Raw genomic sequence first — 10,276 nt, 5'->3', positions numbered from 1 at the left:
GATCCGGAACATAGAGTGGAAGACCCGTCAGGTAAACGGATCGGATCTGAATCCGATATAGTATGCTGATCCAGATCCAGAATAATAAATTCTAACCCGTTGACAGGCCTAGTCATCAGGTCTAGAGTTTCTACATATATTAATAAAAATGCAACAACTATGACGCGTCACAACCTGAAAAGATGTACCTTGACCTTTGAAGTGATACGCTCCACTAGGTCTGCTAATAGTTATATCAAGATATGTGAAGGGAAAATATGTGATTTTTTTTTTTTTTTTTTTTTTGTCAACACAGGGGTGTCCGGGTCAAGACCCGAAGGCGGCCCGACTAATCCCCTGCGCCCAAGTACACCGTCACCCCAAGCGCACCGGGAATTAAGTGGGATTCGACCACTTGACCTTGGAGTTCCGGAAGAAGCCCAAGACCAGATGGTCTAGCCCCGGGGGCTGGGAAAATATGTGATTCAAGGACCTTATTTTGTTGCCGACAATATCTTGCTTTAAATGGTATGAGTAGCAATTCCAGAAGACATGGTATGAGCATCAATTTCAATGTAAAGGATCTTTTTTTTTGTTCCTTTGGTAGACGTAAGATTTTTACTGTGTTTACCAAAAAAAATTTAATACTACTAAAAATTTGTGTCGATTGTTTGTACTTTGTACTCTCCATAAGTTAATTATTTAAATGAACTTTGCAAATATATTAGAACTAAGCAGTAATAAGTCATCTATAACATTCAAGTTGAAAGTTTATAAAAGCAGAGAATATATTAATGATTTGTGAAATGAATGAACCTACTGCAGTTATTGTGATGCTGACAAGTGGTACCCAAGAGTTAAGCCTGATGCGAAAACTTGTCAAAAATGGATTCTGTAGTTACGTCAAGATGTAACCCATGGATTGTTTAAGAGAGTAAATTCTTTCTAACAAGCTAACTTCTTTGTTGGACCAATTTTGTTTCTAAACTTTTTTATTGATTGTCGATTTAATTTTTAATTTTTATTTTTAATCAATTTGATATTAAACTTATTTTACAATTTCAATTAAGGATCTCCACAATGCTACTGCTACATAAAGCACTCGTAATTAATTAACCAACTACTATGATACCACTGCTTGAAATTGATCTGGCTGCATTATGCGTCTTTACGGAGCTGGAAGGTGATCAAGATGAGGTTGACTCTGGCCCCCTTTTGAGGACATTCATGACGTACGAAAATTTGGCTCTTTGCAATTAGTTTAGCACCGCCCCCACAACCTTGGTACCATTAGTGCTTTTCCAGTGCATAAGCAATTACCGGTTTTCCAGTATTTCAGTGCTGCCCCGACAACCGTAGGACCATTACCGGTTTTGTCAGGCACCCCAAACGTGTCGCACACCGTGCTAAGAGAATAACAAGTAAAAACACAATAAATTTTCTTATCAATTGAAATTTGTGTCTTAAAATTTGTTATATTTTTACATATCATTATATGAGTGGTTACTTTTATTATGTTGGTGTTTACATCTATTTTGTCAGTCCCTACACTGCACAATAAAATTGGGACTGATAATTTTATAAGCACTCGCTAGTACAAATGGAGGTAGGAGAGCCTTTAAAAAGTCAATTTCTTTCAATTGTTTAATTCACCATGTTCTTCAATTGGGCAATTACTTTTTACCTAACTATGTCCTTTTAGTAGATATAGCTATTTTTGGCTGTCAAGCATTTACAAAATCTCCTATCGTGTAACACACCATTCTAAAAAAATCTTTAAATTGATTTAAGACCCTGAGGTTTCTGATTATTTCACTGATCTCCCTCCAAATTTTGAAAATTACACTAACATTCCTTGAGATTTATTACCTTGTAACATTAAGTGATATTAGAAGAGAAAAGGTAATATGATTCCTCCATTGCCTTTCATCTACTATGTTGTTTAGTTAATCTAATACCAATCTAAATATTAAAGAAGACACTAGAATTTGCTATTTATTATTAGGAATCAAATCACATATGATATTAAAAAATAGTATATTATTTTATCTAATTCATTTAATATAAGATCCAAATTACTCTTTTCAACTTATGATTAACAACAAATAATCAAAAAATTCTGTAACCAAAAAATTAGAAAAAGCGAATTTTAATACCATAAAAATCTCAACAACTAATCTTAATATGTTAACAAGAATATTTATAATGTTAAAGTTTAGTCTATCTAATATTTTGGTTGCAAATTTTTTGATTATTTATTGTTGATCATGTTTGATTTTGGGTATGTAATTGAAAAGAATAATTTGGATATTGCATTAAATGAAAAATATAAAATGACATACTATTTTTTGCTATTCTATGTGATTTGATCCCTAATTATAAATAGCAAATTTTAGTGTTTTTTTTTGTAATGTGTGGATTGGTATTAAAGTAACTAAATAATGTAGTAGATGCGGGCAATGGTGGAATCAAATTATTTTTTTCCTAATATCATTTTTAATTATTGGTTGGGCCTAAATCTTACAAGATAATTAACCTCAAAGGAGGTTAGTGTAATTTTTGAAACCTGGAGAGAAGCCAATGAAATAGTTAGAAACCTCCCTTGAAGTTTCTGAAATTATCCCGATCTTGAAATGTATATCTTGCAGATGCATTTGTCCTTTTTTTTGGTCTTATCATATCTATGGGTTTCTGGTAATCATTGGTTAATTAAATAAAGATTAGTTTAATTGTAACGTTCCAATGCCACTAGACTGCCAACAACTTTTTGAGCTGAAAACACAAGGTCAAAATAGTTAATTCAAAGTTATTAGTAATTCAATGGGCTGGTCGTTGTATTTCCTTCCCTTCTCTTTACTGTCCCGATGTGGGACATTTCACTTTAACTTTGCGTCCTCGGAATGTTCTTTACAACCTAAACTGTCCACCTAATCATGCGTGAATTTTAGAGGTGGTTCATACGAATTCTAGAAGTGGCTTCCATCTAACATGACACTTAGTCCTGTAGGTTTCAAAGGCTCTCGTTGAACATTGCACTTAACTCTACACAGTACTTTGTTTCTTGCACTCTCTTGCGTAAGTCAAATCATAATGCCATTTGGCACCAAACTCACTCCATGCAGAGATCACGTGAGAATTGCTTTGAATCTGCGAGAATTGCTCTGATACCGTTTTGTAACATCATGACCCCACTAGACTGGTCCAATAATTTTTCAAGTTAAAATCATGAGTTCAAAATGGTTAACTCAAAGTTATTAGTAATCAAATGGGTCAGACATTATATTTCTTCTCCTTCTCCTTTAAATAAGTAAAGGACAAGAAAAGGCTCTAAAATTGCTATGTTTAAATGTTAGTATGGCCCTACCATGGGATATGATAGTAGGTAATGGCTCTATTATGGTTATTAAGTGACCGTAACATATTCTTTAGATGAAGGCAAAGTGGAAAAAAAAAAGAAAAAAAGATTCCACATATCATAATTAAAGATTAAAGAAATATGGATTTATGCACAGACATGCATTGTGTATGTGTGTGTGTGTATGTGTATATGTGTGTGTGCGTAAGCATGTAAAATATTAAATTATGATTGAATTATGTGAAGTGACTTTATTAAATGTTATATATCTTATTAAATATGCTCGAACTAGTTGAGATATTATTGGACTATTTATTGGGCAAGTAGATATTCATTCCACTTATTTACTCTTCCATAGATGTGAATCAAGTCTATGTGAACTTGAAGAATAGTTTTTGTGACAGCCTATATGTTCTAAGAGTTAAATTGCTAAAATGTAACCTATATAGCTATTGAACTCTAGTAATGTATAGATGTTGTGAGTTTAGTTCAAAGTGTTGCATGAGTGATTTTTTATTTTTTATTTTTTTGACAAACGATAACATTTTTATAGATATTAACACTTGATAGTACAAGGGCTAATTACAAAAAGGGGTAATTACCCCCATATCTTTTCTAGCTAATGCTGAAAGCCAAGCTGGGAATGAACCTTCCTATTCAAAATTTCTAGTTGCCTTGACTGCAAATTGTGCCAACTCATGGCTACAACTATTAGCAGTTCTGGGGACAAAAGAGAAATTGCAACTTTCAAATCTTTTCTTCAGGTCATCAATGTCTTCCAGGAGAGTTTGGAGTCTACCTTCCTGGACATTGTCCGTATTGATGAGGCTCACAACGTACTTGCAGTCAGATTGGACTTCTATGTTTGTCCATCCTGCTCCTTGAGCCATTTCCAGTGCATTTCTGATTGCTAGAGTTTCCTCTGTGGCTGCATCCCCTTTCCTCCTGTCAGTAATTCCCTTCGCTTTCACTGTCACCCCGCGCTAGTTCCTTGCAATGATCCCCAAACCTGATCTGACCATTTTAGCTGAAATTGCTGCGTCTGTGTTGATCATCATTGTTCCTTCCTTGGGAGGCTCCCACCGCTGCTGGACTTGTCGTTCCATTTCAGGAGCTGAAGTTGTTCTTGTGTCTGATTCATTTGCTGCATCGTACTCTATCCATTCCTGCTGTGCCTTGTCAATTATTTCTTTTGCATCCACTACCTCACACTGGAATGTTAACTTGTTTTTCACTTTCCAAATCTGCCATAAAAGGTTCACCGTAAGCCTGATCCTATCTACTCCTTGTGTTTCCTTTGCTACTTGCATCACAGCTTCCCACCATCTCCATAAGTTTCCTTGTAGTGCAACTAAGTCTTCCTATCGTAAGCATGAGTGATTTTTTAAAAGTGGACATTTTGTAGCTTATATTGTGGTTTATGTAATTATTTAGTTTGTATTTATAAGTTCGATAGACAGCTCGTATCCTCTTGAGAGGGTATGCCGATGCCGCCCTCCAAGTTATAAGTTAAATATTTTTTAAATGTGGTAATGGAAATTGGGGCATGACATTTAGTGGTATCAGAGAAAAGGTTTAGAGATTTTGTAAAACATTAGGCATGAATTGCTTATTGTGACTTAAGGTATAGCTTAAGAATAGAAAGTATTGTTTATCAAATTTAGTATGAAAATATAAGTAAAGGAGGGGGAGAGTGAAATATCCCACATTGGGATGGTAAAGGAGAAGGAAAAGAAATATAACGTCCGATTCGTTGGGTTACTAATAACTTTAGATTAATTATTTTGAATCATGGTTTCAAATCAAAAAGTTATTGGGCCAATCCAGTGGGGTTGGGACGTTACAAAATAGTATCAAAGCAAATTTCGTATGGTTTTTGTCTGAAATGAGATTGGGATTCAATGGCATTATGATTCCAACTATGCAAGAAAATGCAAGAAGTTAAGTGTTGTGTAGGATTAAGTTGCCATGTTCGACAGTGATCACATTTAGAATCTACGGAACTAAGTGTCGCGCTTGATAAGAATTACCTCTAGATCCTGTACGAGCCATCTCTAAAATTCATACATGACCAAGTGGATAATTTGGATTGTAACGGGTTTTGCGAGGGCGCAAAGTTCTAAAAGTGGGGTGAGTGAAATGTCCCACATGGGGATAGTAAATGAGAAGAAAACGAAATATAACGTTCGCCATATTGGGTTATTAATAATTTTGGGTTAACAATTTTAAACCCATGATTTCATCTCAAAATTTATTGGACCAACTCAATGGGGTCAGGAGGTTACGCTAATTCTAGTGATCATATCCATCTTTGGAATGCACAATGCCTCATGCGGCAAGGTAACTCTAAAGTGACAGATGAACACATGTTTAATTAGTTGATTTATAAAGTAAATGATTGTTTATTTGTTGCATCGAAAAAGTACTGATGAGATTATATTATTGTCTCTCAAAAAATAATAAATTCTCCTAACGTGTCTCGCACCATGCTCAAAACAGTTGAAATCTTACATGCATGCATGCATGCATGCATACATACATACATACATATATATATGTATATATAATAAAACAATGTTCAGTTCTAGTTTTGGTAAGTTTTCAGTTAAATCAATAAAGCCAATTGTTGTCCCGGATAGCAAGAATTTTTATTTTGGTAAGGAAATTATTTATAACAAATTTTCTCCAATTGAAGATTATTTTCCTGTGAAGACCAAGAAAGTTGAATTCCTTATCAATCGAAGAAAAATCATAAAATTTGTTTTGACACTAGCAAATGGAGAAATTGTAGCATTTGAACTCTCCATACAAGTCCTAGGATTGCAAGAAGTTTTCTATGTTCATAATTGGGTACTCAGGTTCCATCACAAGCATCGTCCCTACAAGATTCATAGAAGATTTGTTGCTATGTCTTCATGTGGTTTTTGTGTCAAGTTCTTTCGTGGAACTCAAGGACGAGTTCTTTGTAAGTGATAGAACTTGATACAAAACGAGGATATTTGAATTCTCATATTCCTTGTCTGCATCAATATATGTTTAATTTAGAGTTCTTCGAAAGGATATTTTCTATAGTTTTCTTGTTCTTACTTATTTATTTTTAGGAGGACAATTATTATTATTGTGGATTTTCTCTTGTTGACGAAGGGAAAAAGGAAGTGGTATTCACTTTTGAATGCAATTCGGGCCTCGAATCCACAGTTGCATTCTCATGTGAGATTCCATGCAGAAGATGGAGTAATGGATTCACAAGGCGGATCCATGGCTGTCTAGCTTGGATTCGTCCGTGGATCCTTGTCGATTAGCTATCGAAGTTTACATCATTTTTGTTGTAAAACTAATAAAATAAATTACTATAATAGGGATTGAAATATTAAAGAAAGAAGTAGAGAGAATAAAGGACTATTTTCTATTATTCCGACTGATCAAAAGTCATCCTAAAAGGTGCTAGAGTACCTCTATCTATATATATGTAGTACAAACTCAAAGGTACATGAATTCTATTCATTCATACATTTAATACTTCAAGTATATGAATAGCTCTGAAACGGTTCATCCAATATAACTCCTGAAATGGTTCATCTAATGAACCATGAATTAATTTTTTTGGAAATACAAATGGACATCTATCTTTTTGTTTTATAACACTTCCCTTTGCATATCCATTACACAAAGAATATGTCTTGTTAAAATCTTATTAGGAAAAAATCCAGTGGGACAAAAATCCTAATGAAAGAAAAAGAGTACACTATTTTTGCATATTAATTTCTCTCCCTGATGTAAATATTATTTGAGATCTTTTAGCCGACGTATTCCAATATTCTTCACCAATTTCTCAAATGTTGCAGTCGGTAATGCCTTGATAGATAAATCTGCCAAATTATTATCTGACTGGATTTGCTGCACATCAATTTCACCATTCTTTTGCAAATATGAGTAAAGAAAAATTTTGGTGAAATATATTTCATCCTATCTTCTTTAATATATCTTTATTTCAATTGAACTATACAAGCTGCATTATTTTCATATAATATAGTTGGAGGATTTTCTTTCTCGGAGGATAACCCATAACTCTTCCGAATGTAGTGGGTCATTAATCTTAACCAAACACATTCTTGACTGGCATCATGAATTACTATTATTTCAACATGATTTGATGAGATGGCGGTTAATAATTGCTTTGTAGATCGCTAAGAAACAGTTGTACCGTCACATGTAAATAGGTAACCAATCTGAAATCTTGCTTTATACGGGTCAGATAAATATCCAACATCAGCATAATCAAGCAATTCAGGTTTGGATATATTTAAATAAAATAAACCAAGATCAATTGTTCCTTGGAGATAGCGAAAAATATGTTTAATACCATTCCAATGTCGTCTTGTAAGCGAGAAACTAAATCTTGCTAATAAATTCACTGCAAATGATATATCAGGTCTTGTATAATTAGTAAGATACATTAGTTCATTAATTGCACTGAGATATGGTACTTCAGGATCAAATATCTCTTCATTTTCCTCTCGCAATCTAAAAGGATCCTTATTAGGATCTAATGATCTGACGATCGTTGGAGTACTTAATGTATGTGTTTTATCCATATAAAATCGCTTTAATATCTTCTGAGTATAAGCAGTTTGGTGGATAAAATTTTCACCTTTCAAATGCTCAATTTATAAACCAAGGCAAAATTTTGCCTTTCCTTTCAAATTCTTTTTTTTTAAATATTCAACAGTAATTTGGATCTCTTCAGGAGTTTCAATTAGATTAAGATCATCAACATATACAGCAATAATCACAAAATTTGACCCATTTTTCATGATAAAAACACATGAACATATCGGATCATTGATATAACCTTCTTTAATTAAACATTCACTGAGACGGTTAAACCACATACATCAAAATTGTTTTATCACATATAAAGACCTTTGTAATTTAATAGAATAAATATCTTTAGAATTTGATTTACATACTTCAGGTATGTTGAATCCTTCGGAGATTCTCATATAAATATGATAGAGCAATTATTGGGCACCATTTGCGCTGTTATTTGGTCATAATTTTGGTTATTTATTGTGCTAAGTATTGAGATTTTGCTCATATTTGATATTTGTGTAAATTGTAGGTGGTTGGTGTCAAAAGTACTCTCGAGGCAAATTTTCAGAAGACTCTTTATTTCATGGCGTGCCCACGCCAAAAACTGAGGAGATACACCTAAAAGATGGACCCGCGGGATTGGTAGAAAAAGTGGGCAATTAGGAAATCACTAGGCTTGTGGGCCGCGGAGGTGTAGGGGATAAAAACTCTATTCCTAGAGAAAGTAGAGGGTCTAACGTTTTCTTTCTTTTCAATGGCTACTTTGGGAGATTTTGAAAAAGCCAGACTCACATGGGCCAAAAAGAGAAAAGGAGACCAAGGGTCTTAAGGCTACAAAAAAGCTTTTGAGCTTTGATTTTTTCAACGGCGGCAATCTGCGGTGAATAGGAGAAAAGCCATATTTACATGTGATCGATAGATTAGCTTTAGTTTTCCCTGTAGACGATTTTGCTCTGTCCGTCTTTGTTTTGTACGATTTTCATTAGACCTTTGCTTCAGTTTTTCTCCAGTACGAACACGAAACCCAAAGAGAAGCAAGACTTTTCGTTTGTCTTCTTCATTATTTTCATCTTTCCCAATTCTGCGATAATTAAGTGGATGATAACAATCAACCCACGCGAGATTGATATGATGAGGAGCGGCTAGGTTTCTCCTCTACCAAAGGTAGATGCGAAGGCGCGGTCTATCACATCTGTGAGATCTAATCGAACTTTCGCTATTTCGTCCAATCCGTTACTATTCGTGCGTTTCCTGGATTAACTATTTATGGGTATTTTATTAATTGAGTATCAACAGCCGGATATTTGATTTAATCTAATAGCCTACTGTCACGTTAACTAAATTGAATCCGTAATTGTTCGTTTAGTCAACAACTAGTGACAACCATCATAATTGGCTTTATGTTGAAAAAATGTAAGATCTAGTTTAAATAAACCCTCTTAGCATGTTTATTAGTTAGAGTTGGATTTTTCTAACTTTAATGCAACTGGATAATTAAACTCTTACTGTCGTACCTAGAGTTATTTTCTGGTTAGAGAATCAGTCAACGGTCGTATCTTAACTATCGAGAAAGTAAGAAAAAACTGGCTGTTAGAGCTTGTTGATAGCTATAACCAATTTAGTAACGAATGAATGAAATATCTTTGCATCGATGATCATTTAATTGGACCGTACCTGAAAAGTTGATCCTTTGGGTAGAACTTTACTAATTACTATTTTTAGTAAATCGTACTTGGTGAGTTAGCTTTTGAGTTTTGTTTATTTTATTTTTATTTTTTATTCCATTAAATATCTCCCAATTTCATTTTATTGATTTGGGAAAAAACAACTTCCTACCCGTTTCTTGTGGAATCGACCCTACTTGCCACTGTCTACTAGTTAGTGAATTTAGTCAAATAATTAATTCTGGTATATCGGATTAAACAAATTTTTCGGGAACAGGGTGAATCAAGTAACCCATTGCACACCTAGAGTCCCTACTCCAATACTTAGAATTGATTATTGACTGCTTTTGGTGGTAGTTAGGTTTTATTATTATTATTGCACAGGTTCGACACCTGTCAATTTTTAGCGCCGTTACCGGGGAACGGTATTTTGGTTAATTTTGTTTCTTTCTAAGTTATTTTCGTTGAATTTGTCTGGTATTTTTTTAATTTATGTCTCGTTCTTCTCGTACATGTGAATTGATTTTCGATCCGGAAGTAGAGAAGACTGCGCGCTGAATTAGGAAAGAGACTAGACAGCTCAGAGAGGAACAACTAGCATTGCATCTCAGAAACTGGATCCAGAGGTTGAGTCAACAGATTCGAGTGGTGAAAATTCAAGTGATCCAAGCCAAGAAGACATCCC

Source organism: Coffea eugenioides, chromosome 5 (genome assembly GCF_003713205.1).
Source record: "Coffea eugenioides isolate CCC68of chromosome 5, Ceug_1.0, whole genome shotgun sequence".
NCBI lineage: Eukaryota > Viridiplantae > Streptophyta > Magnoliopsida > Gentianales > Rubiaceae > Coffea > Coffea eugenioides.
This window is presented reverse-complemented; position numbering follows the sequence as displayed.